The sequence below is a fragment of the Mercenaria mercenaria genome, chromosome 7 (genome assembly GCF_021730395.1).
Source record: "Mercenaria mercenaria strain notata chromosome 7, MADL_Memer_1, whole genome shotgun sequence".
Lineage (NCBI taxonomy): Eukaryota > Metazoa > Mollusca > Bivalvia > Venerida > Veneridae > Mercenaria > Mercenaria mercenaria.
The window spans coordinates 62,320,690-62,336,947 of NC_069367.1; positions in this window are offsets into that span (position 1 = coordinate 62,320,690).

A 16,258-nucleotide genomic window follows, 5' to 3' on the forward strand; every position below is an offset into this window, starting at 1 on the left:
CCCACTTTATGTACGTGATAACAATGCACGTGATAACAATGCACGCATATCAGTAAACGGTACGAGTTTTGTATTGTCATATTTGATTATACACGTGCGGAATAAGGCAATGCAATTAGAAACAGTTTTGTTTTGGAAATGCTTGGAAACTTATTTACTTATCTTGTTACTTTTTGTGCTATGAGCCTATACAGTCACTCCTTCAAAAATGATTAGTCGCCTTGACATGCCGTACCCATGCTTTTTAATCGTCATCATTTCCGATTTTAATGGCATTGCGTCAGCATCTAATAAAATCCAATATTAGAAAAAAGTCCAATATTAGAAAACACCATAAAAAGACAGACGACTAAATGACAGTTATATGAAGAAAATGAAAATAGAAAAAATATTCTCCTGTATTATTATGCGAAAAATGTCTTTTTACTTTTCTTCGAACGTACTTTAGACCGTATTAATTTGCGAATAATATAAATAAATTTGATACAACTTATTAAGGACGCTCGCTACAGTTTCGCATTTTTTTTCTCAATAATAGATTTTGATGAAATGTTTTGTATTAAAAGATCATGTTATGATGTATTGAAAAATGGAATAAAAATACTAGGTCACCAGCTTTTTTTCAATTTAATTTGCCCCTAGATATGGTGCTATTTTAAACATTTTTCAAAATTTCTGTAATCCTAAAATATATTTCTGTAAAGTACAATAATCAGCAAAGATTTGATTATCTAAGCATTTTTATAACGGAAAACAATATATCTATTTGAAACATGCTCAGAGAAATCAAAAGAACATGATTTTGTAAAGAAAGGAATACTTGTTCAGCAGACCCAAGGGCTATTTTTGCATATTTTTGTCAGTTTTAAGTTGGTACTTCTGCTATTTTATCTAGATTCACATAATAGAATTTAATCCAACTCTGCACATACCTTTGGTTATGTCTACCTAATCTAAAACAAAAAGAAAATTGATAGGTCACCATATTAGATTTCGCTTAAATCAAAATATAACGAGGTGCGGTGTGGCAGGCATTTACACAACGCAGGTTGGCACGAAATACTCTTTCAGTGTTTGAGCAAATGACTTAGAAATGTATATATAAAATTATCCAACGGCAGATTTCTTAATAATTGGATTTTAAGGTGTTTCTGAATCATTTTGATGGCATAGAACGATGAAAGTTTCCGCCTTTTTTTAACAAAACCTATAGTTTACGAATGTACGGTACGGGTACGGTACGGGATTAGTAACAGCTGTGACTCAATGCAGAGTTGGAGCGTTGGTATAAATAACAGGCTCCAGTTTATGTCGGATTGAAGCAGTTTGAACTAAAAGTACTTTAAATGTATATATTTTGTAACCATGGTGATACTTACCCTAACCTTTAGTCAGTATATTATACATTTTGTACATTAAATGCATGCGAACATACAATAATTTGCGAATTTTTGCCGTACGCGACATTAGATAATCACTTCCGGGCATGCGCAGAAGACCGCACCAACACTGCAGTGAGCTACATTGAAACCAAATTGGCAGGTGTTGGGGTAAATATCGACCCGTCCGGAAAAACTGTAGCGAATGCCTTTAAATGAACTGTTTTTTGATTCCATACCTCATGTTTTTATTTCGATGTAAATGAGATGTGAAACCAAAAATTGTAGTCCTGTTTGGCGCCATATAACCTATACTGTGTTGGTGCGCCGTAAAACCCAAATAAATAAAATAACTGTTAATTAATTATAAAACAGATCTGTAAAAAGATCCCTTGGAAGCATAGAATGCAACCAAAAAGAGTAATAGCAGACTCGGTTTGACTGAGTCTGTTAATGAGAAGTAATGAAATGTGCAACACTTCTCACGCCCCCTAGCACCGGCTTAAGCGGAACCCTATTACACATCTATTGAATGGACTCCATGATCCCAAAGGACCAGAGAATATAACAACACTAAATCCAATAAAATATTGGTTTAATGGCGACGTACATATAGTTGTTACATGCTTCGGTACTTGGCCGCTCAATACACTAACATGATGCGCCACAAGTAGTTTTTAAACTTCACTGATTTTAATGTTTTCGAATATTAAATTTTATAACTGACTGGAAACAAAACGTCAGGTGCGAGTGGCTATAGTTATAAAACCTTTAACAAATCACCATGAATATCATACAGATGGTATTTTCAAAATGTGTTCTCTTTTCCAGTTGATCAATGTTGCGAAGACATAAATCAGAAATCGATCGCCTGTCTCATAAGTTTATACTATATAAAAGTAATTTGAAAAACATCATGATTCTCCTAAAACCGTTATGCAAATGTCCATTATCAACTATAATATGAGAACGATAAAATCGCTTAAAATGATATTGGCTTTATAAACTTAAATGCAGCAGTAAAACTTAGCGTGGAAAAAGTATTTTTATAATATGAGTCACATTTACAAACAGTCCTTAACCGAATACGTTATTGTTGAAAAAGTATATCAAAGTTCGTTTTCAAAACTTTTGAATATGCACATGGCTAAGGTTTTAACAATTCAGTGGTTTTCAGACTGATACAGTTCTTTTAATTTAAAATATGGATCCTTAAAATAATATTTCTTCAAATGTTCAAATGTTGTATATATGGACTGTTTCTCTTAATTTCACTGCGCATGTCCAGCTAAGAAAAATCTGAAAGATATTTCGTAAACATCTGTCACAAAAGTACACAGAGATCACTGTGCATGGACTTACTCATTCTAATTTTGACTTTTGCAATGGCCTTTTCACCGATATCCCTGGCTATCGGACTATACAGAGTGCAAAACAAAGCAGCCAGAATTGTTACCAATGGTCAATATGGCCATCCTACAACAGATTCTAAAATCGCTTTAATGGCTGTCTGTGAGGGCTGGAATTATGTTCAAAACTTTTGTTCTGTGCAAGGAAACGATCCATCTTATATGAGTGTTTTGTTAAAGTGTGCTCAAGGAAAATACAGAAATACAGACTGCGCTCTTCAAATGACATTCAGTTTATTGTCCCAAGAACAAGAACGAGACTCACTGATAGATCCTTTGCTGTTGGATCAATCTTCCCTGTGACCTTAAACATATGCGAAATGAACATTATTTCAGAAAAAAACAGTGAAAACCTACCTCTTTAGAATGTTTTTCGGTTGAACTGCTTAAATGTCTTCATGTAATAAAATGGAATTTGTAAAAGACCTATGACTGTGTGAGCGCAAAGAATATTTATTTTGTAGGTCTTAACGTCGCACCAACACAATTATATGTCATATGACGGCTTTCCAGCTTTTGATGGTGGAGGAAGACCTCAGGTGCCCCTCCGTGCATTATTTCATCACGAGCGTGCACCTGGATAGAACCACCGACCTTCTGTAAGCCAGCTGGATGGCTTCCTAACATGAAGAATTCAACGCCCCGAGTGAGGCTTGAATCCACATCGATGAGAGGCAAGTGATTTGAAGTCAGCGACCTTATTTTATTTTATTTTGTTGGGTTTAACGTCGCACCGACACAATTATAGGTCATATGGCGACTTTCCAGCTTTGATGGTGGAGGAAGACCCCAGGTGCCCCTCCGTGCATTATTTCATCACGAGCGGGTACCTGGGTAGAACCACCGACCTTCCGTAAGCCAGCTGGATAGCTTCCTCACATGAAGAATTCAACGCCCCGAGTGAGGCTCGAACCCACATCGGTGAGGGGCAAGTGATTTGAAGTCAGCGACCTTAACCACTCGGCCACGGAGGCCCCTCAGCGACCTTAACCACTCGGCCACGGAGGCCCCTGCAATATAATATTGTTGAAATAGTTTTTGTGCTAAACAAATGTACTTGTACTTGTCTTTACATATCATGATAAAACAGGCATTCAAACAGAAAACGGATTTTAACTTTTAGTGCATTTGAAAACTGATCTTTTGTCTCAATATAATTTTCTGATATTAACAATTGGTAAAGTAAACTTGAAAATAATCTATACGTAAGTGCTCTTGTGCAGTCTCGTAACTGGCTATTCCAAACTTGTATAAAATTATCATAAGTATTTCTTTAAATTGTACAAGAGTTTTCACAAGAACCTTGAAATAACCAGCCATGTTTAACATAAAGGTTCTTCATACTCGTGTTGTTTATTTCTATTATATCTTGGACACTTCACGCTTTAGCATACTTTTTCTTTCTTCACGATCCCTGTCAAACATTCTTTAAACTTTTTTTCTTGACAGTCAGTGTCATACACTTTTTTTTAGAAATCCTTCCATTGTATTATATCCGCAGACGTGTTCATACGGCGGTGCGCATGGAACTTGTGTGTTTGTTTGTTTGTTTGTTTTGGGTTTAACGCCGTTTTTGAACAGTATTTTAAAAAGTCATATAACGGCGGGCAGATAACCTAACCAGTGTTCCTGGATTCTGTACTAGTACAAACAAGTTATCCGCAAGTAACTGCTACCTTCCCCACATGAATTAACAGAGGCGGAGGACGAATGATTTCAGACACAATGGCTTTTATCAAATCGTCACGGAGAACATACGCCCCGCCCGAGGATCGAACTCGCGACCACGCGATCCATAGACCAATGCTTTCCCTACTGAGCTAGTGAGTGAGTGAGTGAGTTAGATTTTACGGCGAACCGACACAAAAAGGTCATATATCGCCGAAAACAAGCGCTTTGAAAACGTAAATTGTAAAGCATCTCTAAAAAACAATTATGTAACAATGTATAAACATATAAAATGTAAAGTAAATTGTAAAGCACGTCAAAAAACATTTATGCAAAAACGTATATGAAGGGTTAAAATATTAGTGACAAACAACAATATTGCAAAATGTGTAAAGAAAAATATATGATTTCAGATTTTGTGATAAATGCCTATCTGCTTTAAAAAGGACAAGATATTGCGGATTGAAATGTTTTCAAACAACTCTTTCAAAGATTGAACGCCATAGTATGTACTAATAAACTTTGATAATGTGGCAGTTGACCTTAATACAATCGACACTGTTTATTTTCCAATACAGGTAAATCCAATACTTGCTTTATAATGGATCTATGATGGTTTATCTTTGACACCCCTGGACTTATTCGACTCAACTGTCACTTATCAAAGCTTATTAGTACTGCGCTGTGGAACGAAGTCCACACAGTCGACTAAAATATGTTTAATAGTAAGCGGTGTCTGACATGGTACACATTCAGGCTGTTCTTCTTTCAAATTGTTCAGAAGATAAGAACGAGTCAAACGGGTATGACCTATTCGACAACGAGAAAGAACAACTTCCTCCCTGCGAACAGATCTGTTCCCTTGGTGCCATTCACCTAAAGTAGGTTTAACATCATGAAGTTTATTGAACGAAGCCTTTAGATAAAATGTATTTCTTGACATCTGGCCTAAAATCAGTATATGGTAATTTCATATTAGGTTGTGATAATAAAAGGGATTTCTTTGCTGCAGTATCAGCATCCTCGTTTTCATCAATACCAACATGACTAGGAATCAAACAGAATATGCTAGACTTTTTGAAAGATAGTGCATGAACCCTGAGAAGAATATTTTGAATGAAAGGATTTTCCATGTTTCGGTTGTGAATTGACTGTAAAACAGAAAGCGAGTCGGAAGGAAAAAATAATAAACTTTTCTTCACTATATTTTGATATAAAATTTAGGACCAAATCAATAGCTTTTGCCTCGGCTGAAAATATTGTTGTGTATTTGGTAAACGTAATTTTGACTGACGAAGGTGCCTGATGGCCGCACAGCCAACCCCCAAATCATCTTTCGAACCATCAGTGTAAATTGGAAAATAATCCTTGTAAAGTGACTTGATCTCATTATAATTGGATTTAAACATTTCAGGATTTGTTTCTGACTTTTTAAAGGCTGTTTTCAAATCAAAAAGAACTGTAGGGAAAGCAAGGGTCCATGGTGGCGTATCCGGAATTGAATTTTCTTTGATATCTTCGAATTCAAAGTCAGTTTCATTCATAGAAGTTTTTAGCGAAATCCAAATGGTTTGATTTGTTTTGGTTTATTCTCATATGAATCAAAGTAATACCACAGTCACACATACGGCGCGGATAGCTACGTCTAGCCACGGATAGAAACGTAGTAATACGTATCGATCCGTATCAATCCGTACCTGAGCCGTACCTTAAAGTAGTAACCCGTATCAATCCGTACGGATCGATACGGATTACTACTTTCTATCCGTAGCTAAACGTAGCTATCCGCGCCGTATGTGTGACTGTGGTATAATTTGGCTTAAAAATGATTTTATGAGCAAAACGAAGACCTTGATTATGGATATCCAATATTTGTAAATAAGATCTTCTTGCTGAACCATAAACAACTCAACCGTAATCTAACTTGGATCTATCGACTGATCCGATTTGGTTAAATGACCAAAGTTCGAGGATTGTCTTTTACCACTAATTTTGCGAATCATATCCCAAACTGTTTAAACTGATGATCTGGAATTTAGTTTAGAAACGTAAGACTGCCAGGACCTTCTCTTTGCTTGTTTAATTGTTCTATGCGCTTTTGCTCTCAAAATTTTAACTGATTGTAGATTTTCCTTAGTTGGCCTTATATTGAATTTTTTAACCGCAGCTCTACGTTTTCTAACAGCGGTCTTACAATCGTCATCATACCACGGTTTATTTTTATGTTTACCATTTTTTGAAGTTTTCGGAATAGACTTGTCAGCAATATCGGAAAAAATTACAGAAAGCCGATCAACAGGATCATAAAAATTTGTGAAATTCTCTAGGGTCAAATCATTTTTACACAGAGTTTGAAATTGCTTCCAATCGGCTTTATTAAATTTAAAATATGAAAGGTTGTCTGAAGGCGGGTTAGAAGTATTTGAAATAATAACTGGAAAATGGTCACTGCCATGCAAGTCATCTAGTACTTTCCATTCAAAATCGAGAAAAATGTTTGACTGACAAATTGTCAGATCAAGTGAAGAAAGGTTACCTGTTGCAGGATGAAGATATGTTTTTGATTTATCGTTGAATAAACAGAGGGCATTTCTTTCAATAATTGTTTCAATAATTTGACCTCTAGTGTTGCTGTCAGAACAGCCCCAAAATTCATGATGACCATTAAAATCCCCCTACTGAGCTAAGCGGGCGGGCTTCCATGAAAAGCGGCGTATGTCCCCAGTTTAAATGGTTTTGCCCTAAACGTTAAAACAATGGGCAGAACTAAACAAATGGAATTTAGAAACAGGATCTGAGATTATGGAGCCTGCATATCACAGAAACGCCAAAAGACAAAATTAAACTAGAAATGTGTCACAGACACGGATGCCCCCGCAACATGAGAAAGGTCACAGGCATGGTACTGCTCACAAACTAACGAACGACACTTGGCCCTACTTATTTACAAAAAAAAATATTGTAGGAAAACCATAAAATTTAGTAATCTGCATATTTAGTAATCTGTATATATAGTGGAAATTGGCTAAGTTCAACCAAGGACTGTGACCTTGACCTTTGAGCTAGTGAAATGATTTTGATCATGACACATCGTCTATTCATGCATGCCTATCATTTCAGTCAAATTATTCTGAAATCGGATCATGCATGTCAAAGTTATGGCCCGGACACGAACACCACTCTTTCCCGAACACACAAACACGGCCACGGGTAACACTATATGCCCCCCTCACGCCTCCCATTTTATGGCGGGGGCTTAAAAAGCAGGCACTGTATCTAAGCGGTGATTATACAACACCCAAAGCTATGAAATCGGGAGTATTGGAGACACCCAGCCTGAAATATTCAAGCTGAAAAACTAAAAAGGAACCAATAACGTGCTGAACGATCTGAGAAGATCGAAATATAACAGCCCTGAATAAAACAGACGAAATCTCGTCCAATCGTGACAATTTTTATGATTTGACCATATAATACCATTCGTCAAAGTGCTAAATGTGTTACACTTTTCTTTATCACTGTCCCATTTTCATGCACGCTTTTCGTTATATTCATTTTCATCATTTTATAATATATTCACTTTTGTGCACAGTTCAAAATTTACAGCAGGGTAATCAGAAAGGTAACGCTAAAGCACTTACGCATTTAAATATCAATAATACTGCTTCCTTGTTCTGATAATTTTATATATATGTATAGCTACCAGAATATTTGTCTGATCCCATTCTTTAATTCTTTTTTCAACGATATGTGGTCTTAAAAAGGTAACATAAGTTTACCATTTTCATTTATCTTCTTCTCCTGACCTTTCATTGGCAAACAACTGGAGTCATTGGCACAGTGGTCAGCAGGTTTGACCACAGCTTCAATTCCCGGTGGCGGATGATATCCCGGCTAGTGTCCAGTGTTGGGTGATTCACTTAAATCGGTACTGATTCCTGCAGTATCTGCCTTGACTGATGCTGAGAGAAGTAAATATGACACCTGCCGTGGACTCGTCAAGACATTCGTTGTACCGCCCATTCCAGATAGGGACTTTTGTCGACTACCCACGTTAAACAAGATAGCACAAAACTATTGGGTAGTAGATCATGATTTAAAAAAGAACCAATTTCAGTAAAACAAGGCTTTGCTCCTTCACGATTAAAATCTGCAGCTATAAAAAGTTGCATTTACATTTGCCATCATAAACATTTCGAAAATAATTGTATGAAATATATTTTCATCCATGAATATTTATGTTCTACTGCCCATATCAAGAAAAAAGTACATCATTATCTTTGATAAACAAATTAAAACTAAATACCCTTTCAGAGATATTCATATTATGCCGTCATAGTAATTTAAAAAATCAATGATCTACCTGACAAATATCTTATTGGATCCCTCTGCCGCTTTTAGCACCTATCCGTCGGTGTCTTCTACCTATTACGTAGTTGCAGAAATTATTTACTTCACGATAACGTTTGTCATTTTGCCAAGTCTCAAATATATGTTTCATTTCTCACATACCTTGTTTGTTGCAAGTCTTTGATAATGAAATAAGCACCCTCTTAAAATACCCCTGTTCCAATAAGTTTGGTGCTAGTTTGTATTATGATTACGACCAGCTTATTTCTCGTTTTGTTTTCTCAGGAATCAGCCAATAAATTCAGACGGCGATGTCTGTCAAACAATCAAGTTTGTGACATAGTCTCTTGTTTACGCTTACATTACAGTAACAAGGCATTTGCACCAGACCAGACAGAAATGCCATGTTATATCCCACACTTAGTTATACTATGAAAACTGTTGTACCCAATATAGTTACCCAGTATTAACCCATTTACCTTAACACTCATTTTGCAAGTGGATGACACGTATATCAAACAATTGCTAATTTATTTTCCATCCTGCACTCGTCACATTTTACTGATGTTTTCTTTGTTAGATATATATGTGGAATATGGATAGGATAATCTGGATGATGTAAATCTGTCTGGATGCTATGTGTCTGAAGAACTAATATCACATTTAGTTTGTTTGTTTTCTCTAAGTCTATTCAGAAGTTCAGCAAAGTGTAAACTGTCTTTTTCACACGTTATCTGTAGCAGTTCAAACATATGGAAGTTTTCATTCCACAGATTTACTGCCAGAAGACCATATTTATCTTTAAGGTTTAAAATATCCAACCATCAAAAACTGGTTTCAGCTGGAAGAGATCTCCCACTGCAAGAATGGATATTCCACCAAATATCTTTGTGGATCCCATAATCTTTTGGAGACTGTGGTTGGTGAATGAAAACATTGTGTTTCCAACCATGGAGATTTCGTCCATGATGAGTAATTGTACCCCCCGACAACAAAGTTGTAAGGGGAGGGGTATACTGGTTTCAGGTTGTCTGTCTGTCTGTCCGTCTGGTCGTCTGTCCGTAGACGCAGTCTTGTGCGCACCGTCTCTCCTTATCCCCTTGACACAATTTAATGAAACTTCACACAAGTGATCAGTACCAACAGTAGTTGTGCATGGGGCATGTTAGGTTCTTTTAGAAAAAAAAATTTGCAGAGTTATGGGACTTTGTTTTTTTGTTACTATACTATATACATAGATACAATCTTGTGCGCACCATCTCTCCTCATCCCCTTGACACAATTTAATGAAACTTCACACAAGTGATCAGTACCAACAGTAGTTGTGCACGGGGCATGTTAGGTTCTTTTAGAAAAAAAATTGGCAGAGTTATGGGACTTTGTTTTTTTGTTACTATACTATATACATAGACACAATCTTGTGTGCACCATCTCTCCTCATCCCCTTGACACAATTTAATGAAACTTCACACAAGTGATCAGTAACAACAGTAGTTGTGCATGGGGCATGTTAGGTTCTTTTAGAAAAAAAATTGGCAGAGTTATGGGACTTTGTTTTTTTGTTACTATACTATATACATAGACACAGTCTTGTGCGCACCATCTCTCCTCATCCCCTTGACACAATTTAATGAAACTTCACACAAGTGATCAGTACCAACCCTAGTTGTGCATGGTGCATGTTACATTCTTTTAGATAAATATTCTGCATAGTTATGGGACTTTTTTTTTTGTTACTATACTTATACATACAGTCTATATACATACAGTCCACATAATTATGCAGTCTTGTGTGTGTCAGATTGCAATGTACTGTGTCAGTGCATGCGGGGGGTACATTCATCACCTTTAGTGATAGCTCTAGTTTTACTTTGGCAAACTCTTGTGAAGCATTTCCTTCCTTCTGTTCGTTTGACTTTGTCTTTTGTAAGCATTTTCTGAATCTCGATTGTTGGACACACTTCTCCAGCTTGTTTATTTCTCTTTTGGTCAGGTTACTGTTGTTTTCATTATTTTGAACATATTCAGTATATTTGTTTGGCTGTTCATCCACTGCAGTATGAACTTCTTTTTTCTTTTGAGGCATTTGAAATTGATATTGAATTTCTTTGTATATTTGACTTTCATTTCTGAAATCTTCCGGAATATGCAATGCTGTTGTTTGTACATCTAGTACAACTTCATAATGGTTTGTTTTTGCGGTTTAGGTAAATACTGTGATGATGTGGTTCAAACTTTTTGTAGACAAAAGTGGCAGAGTGGAGCAAACAGTTGTATGTATTACATCTTGAAGTTGTGAATATACAAAGATATTTGTTTTCAGTAAATGGGCCATGGCAAAGATTTCAACTTGTGTCGCCCAGGTCTTACCACAGTCCATTTTGGTAGTTCCTGTGTTGATAGATTACCATCAAATAATGATCTGCCAAGTTTTGGATATTTTTTAAATGTTTTACCACTGCTGATCGAAAAAATGCATACTTTTCTTCTGTTCCAGTGACAACAAGATATGCTTCGGAAAAAGCAATTTTCATCACATTTTATAGTTTTAACTATTGATGGGATGCCAATGGCTTTTCTAATATGATCGGATTCAAATGTAGTATGTCTAGGCACATTTAAAATTTGACACTGTTGCCTCTGCCATGTTGCCCTCACAGGTTCAAAGTACTGAGCAGTTCTTTGTTCATCAATGTCACTGTTTATTTCTACTAAATCCTCTCTAAATACGTCTTTACAGATCGAATGCTCTTGTTCTAAAGTTGAATGTGATGATATAAATAAAGGATTATTATTTATTTTATTGCTTGCAGGAATTTCTTTACGAGTAGCAGGGACAAATTTCTGCTGTTTATGTGCAGATTCTAGGCTCGAGCAATTGTGATTTTTAAAGTCAGACTGTAGATGTCTATGATTTGCTGCAACACATTTATGAGATTTTTTTTTTTTTTTTGAAATGATGAAAAAGTCTTTCCACATAGTGAACAATATGTATATTTATGCTTCTCTAAGATATCCTTTGACTTGTACTGTTTTTTACACTGTTGGCAGCTGAATGTAGTAGCTGTGGAGCAATGGTGTTTGACATAGTTGAACTTTCTTGTGAATGTTTTTCTACAAGTAGAACAAATATAGCAATTATGCTCATTCATCTTCTGACTTGTTTTGAATGCTCTGTGACATTGTGGACAATTTTTATTTCCAAAGTAAGGATGTGCCCCTCTGTTTGATAGGGGGAATTGTCTGCGAGCTTAAAAGAAAATAAGCGATTATAAATAAAGTTTTAATATAAGTGTACATATGTAATGTATCGAATAAGGGGATCTTTCGGAAACACTGAAGTCAAAAACACATTTTGAAAATAGCAGACTTACTAAAGACATTAAGTTTACACAAGTTATGTTAAGTACTTTATAATAACCCAGACAGCTTAACACTAAAACTGTGACACAGAAAACAATTACTTTTAAATATGTCTCACAACTGATGATTATTATTTATAACATATTGTCCGCAAATATTTGATGTTCTGTTGCCATCCAATGTTCCGGACAGTATAACAAAGATGAACATATCAGTACTTGAATATCTGACATGTATAAGGTAACCAATTAATATTTTCTACCCTGCTACCTGAAATTAGGGTAAGTAAATGAATTACTTTGAACAAAATTATTTGTTTTGTCATAACAATAAATTCCACCGTTTAGTACAATAAGAAGTGGAAGTATTAATATTTGGTTTTAACTTGAGTAAATGACTGGAATCTGTCTGCTCTGGTCATCAGTCAGGGGAAGATCAAGTAAAGATAATTTTTCACCCGGACCTCTGAAAGTGATTATTAGACTAGACTGCAAACTAGTTCTGAGCTTCTGAAAGAAATAAAATTTAACTTATTAAAATAAGTAAGTTATTTAGATTTTAATGTGATATGTTTAAAACAGGCTGGCCCAGTTCTTTATCTCTGTTTTAGAGGGGTAAGTTTCCGGGTCACAAAACACGCCAACGACCCTTGGTACCTCGTAAGGTTGACGAGCCATCCAGAATACTTGAGAGATCCTTCTCTCGTTTCCTCAGTTTCTCCATTGTCCGGTCTAGATGACTGTGGCTGTCAAACCCAACTGCGAGTTTAGGCAGTCGAAGTTGTTCCTCTTCAGACGGCTCGAATAGCTCCCTGAAGGTGTCACGCTGTTCCGGCCTTAGCAACGGAACCAAAGAAATGAGCCTGCTCCATTCGATTAAGGAAAGAACACTGCTTCCATGATTACGGAGCGTCAGATCCTCCTCACGCTTGTTCAGCACCTCTGCCAGCTCACGCATGCCCTGCTGTAGGTCAGTTAAGGGAGTTTTAGTTTCAGAAAACTCCCCAATACTTTCAGCCAGCGTCACCAAACTATTCAGCGTCTTGTGTGCTCCCACCAGCATTCGCTGGAGATGGACAAGAGCCGTCCTCCTCCTCTCAGCAACTTCCGTGCCATTCAGCGCAGGATGAAATAGCAATGGCAGATGTTTTTTGAAGGCATGTTTTTCCTCCATTCCGTCACTACATCCTTGAATTGGGCATCTAGGCAGCGCCGGTTTAGGGCTGCGAGGGGCTCCGTTTTCTCGGCTGCTCCTCCCTACGCCTGTGGCTGTCATCTCGTTGACGCTGCCTGTCTGAAGAACTATGACCTCGGTTATCGGAGGGTCTCGGTCTGTTTTGGACCGAGTTGCCCCTATTGTCTGATGAATGCCCTTGCTTATGGGGCTGCTTAGGGTTTCCCCTACTCTCCTGACCTCGGTCGTCATGCTGGTCCTTCCGGGATTCTCTCCGGCTCTCTTCACGCCCTTCTTTGTGGGCCTCACAGACACTATCCCGGTCATCCTGACGTTTTGGGCATTCCCTAGACTTTTCGTTGGTTTAAGGCTGTTCAGAAGAAGCTTTGCCCTTTGGAACATCCTTCACCCATGGCTTAACCGGGCTGACAGGTTTAGTGCCAGCCGGCTTATGTTCCGGAGTCCTAGGTCTGTCTGGCGCGTTCGCCATCTGGACATCTTCTTCCAACAGACGAGACTCGTCTTCCTCCGTCAAATCCAACTCCATCTCTTCCTCCTTCTCCAACAGAGACGATGACTCTGCGGCATTCCCTGATACCAGCTCAATCCTTTCGATTTCAGGATTTGATTGAAGTCTTATATCCTTGCTGGGACCCTGGACTACCTCACTCCAAGTGCGTTGCTTTGGCGGAGGGAGTGGTGCCACATTAGCTTGTAGCCATGGCCTGTTATGGAAGTTGAGCTCCAAGACGTCCCTTGACAGTTTTTTAAAAAACAAAGAAAAATATCAAACAGGGAATGCCACGCACCAAAAACGCAGCCTCCTCAAAACGAAACCCCCAGCATGCAGACGCGTGCACCACACACACACACACACACACACACCCAAAGCCAACACATAAGGACAAAACGAACAACAAACACGCACACAAAGCCAACACATAAGACGAAACGAACAAACAAAGGAACACAGTGGGGCACCGCCTTGGAACGGTCAGTGGCAAAAACACCACTGGGGAGCTTAAACCGGTTTATGGTGCACCTAACCTCACTCTTACCCACACCATGTTCCAAAGACATGGGACAGTGTAAATAAAAGTAATCCCCTCCAGGTGAATCTCTTACACACGTAATGGAAACAAAAAGGCATGGCATGTAAAACACAAAAATGCTCGTGTATAAATATATAAAAAACAAACCTTAAGAACCAAAAACGTATGTACTCAATGCCTTTTCAGAAGACAGAGCAACAAGAGAAACACCCTTAAGGGCCCGACGAAACAGGCCAGAAGACAAATATCAAAACAGTTCAGTCCTGGTAGGATTTAAAAACTGCTTATCATAGAGTCCTCCCCCTCTTCCGTCAGACGCAATCAAAGAGGGAAGCGTAGTGTCCAACTGTAAACGGTTTGAACACTAAAGCCAAGCTTTCTTGGAATTTCTGGACTTTGCTACTTCGACCTGACTAAGCAATGCAGCCTCGGCCTGCTGACGGAATTCTGGTGGGCACATAGATAGTGTGGTCACCAGTTTTTCTGTTGGAGACAGCCTACCAGCCTTGGAAAGGTCTTGTATCTCTTTGAGATTTTTGCTCATGATTTGCCATCTTATCTGCAAATAGAAAGAAGTGAATTAAAATAACTTACCTTGACCCTGATTATGTTCTACCCTTACAATTCGCGCACTGGTACATGCCAATGTTCAAGGCATCTGTCGGAGTAATATCAACACACGATCCATGGAACCACTCCTCGCAATGATCACATTGTATCATGAACCTACCCTGCCATTGTTTTCTGCAAAAGCAATAGGCCCGGTCGTCCCCTCTGGCAGTTTTAGTGCCCTCGGGGTTAGCCTTCCAGTGTTTGATCCAGCTTGGCAACTGTCTGTCTCGACATGGTTTTAATCGATCATTATTAGCGACAAACACTACATTCCTAAGCTTCACCCTGAAAAGATAAGACGACAATCTTGTGACGATTACCCCGGGCCCTTTCCAAGGCGGACATAGCTTCTTACACTTACCCTTTACGGCAGTTGTGTCAAGGACATAGACTGCGTCACCTACCTGGTAAGGTCTTTCCAATAATCTCAGATTCTGGTCACGTTTCATTCTCTTTGTGCTAGTTTTTAGTGTTTTCCTAGCAACTTCATGAGCCTGCTGTAGACTTGTTACCAGCGAAGTTACAAGTCCATGTTCATCTGGACTTACCTGTTTATTCTGACCTTGTGGGAACATCAAACTAGCTGGAGTATTTACTTCCCTACCCAACATCATCTTATTTGTAAACCCTGTCATACGATTGACCGAAGCACGAAGAGCGCTGGCCAATTGCGGCAAGTACTGGTCCCATTTGTTTTGGGATTTGCCTATGAAACAACGCACGGCGTCCATCAGGGTTCTGTTATACCTCTCCACTTGTCCATTACTAGAGGGTCGGTATGGTGTGGTTCGTGCTTTGTGAATTTCTAGAACAGAGCATACATCGGTGAATAGTTTATATTCAGAGTTTCTGCCCTGGTCTGAAAAAATTTCAAAAGGTACACCAAATCTCGAAAAGAAATGATTAACCGCACCTCTAGCTGTATCCTCTGCTGACTGAGTTGGTAAGGGTATACATTCGACCCACTTGGTGAACTGGTCCACCATTATCAAGACATTACCTGAGAAGTTTTTGGGAGAGGCCCCAAGAAATCAAGAGGCACCCGTTCCATGTGCACCCCTGACTGGTGTTCGGACAAAGGGCTACGGCCATGCCTGCTTGTCTTCTTGTTTTGATTACAAACAGCACACCCTGGTACATACCTGGTCACATCATCCTTGAGCCCATACCATGTGTACTTTTCTCTAAGTCTTTCTTTAGTTCTCCCTACCCCTTGATGACCTGAAGAAGGAAGGTCATGATTTAACCCTAT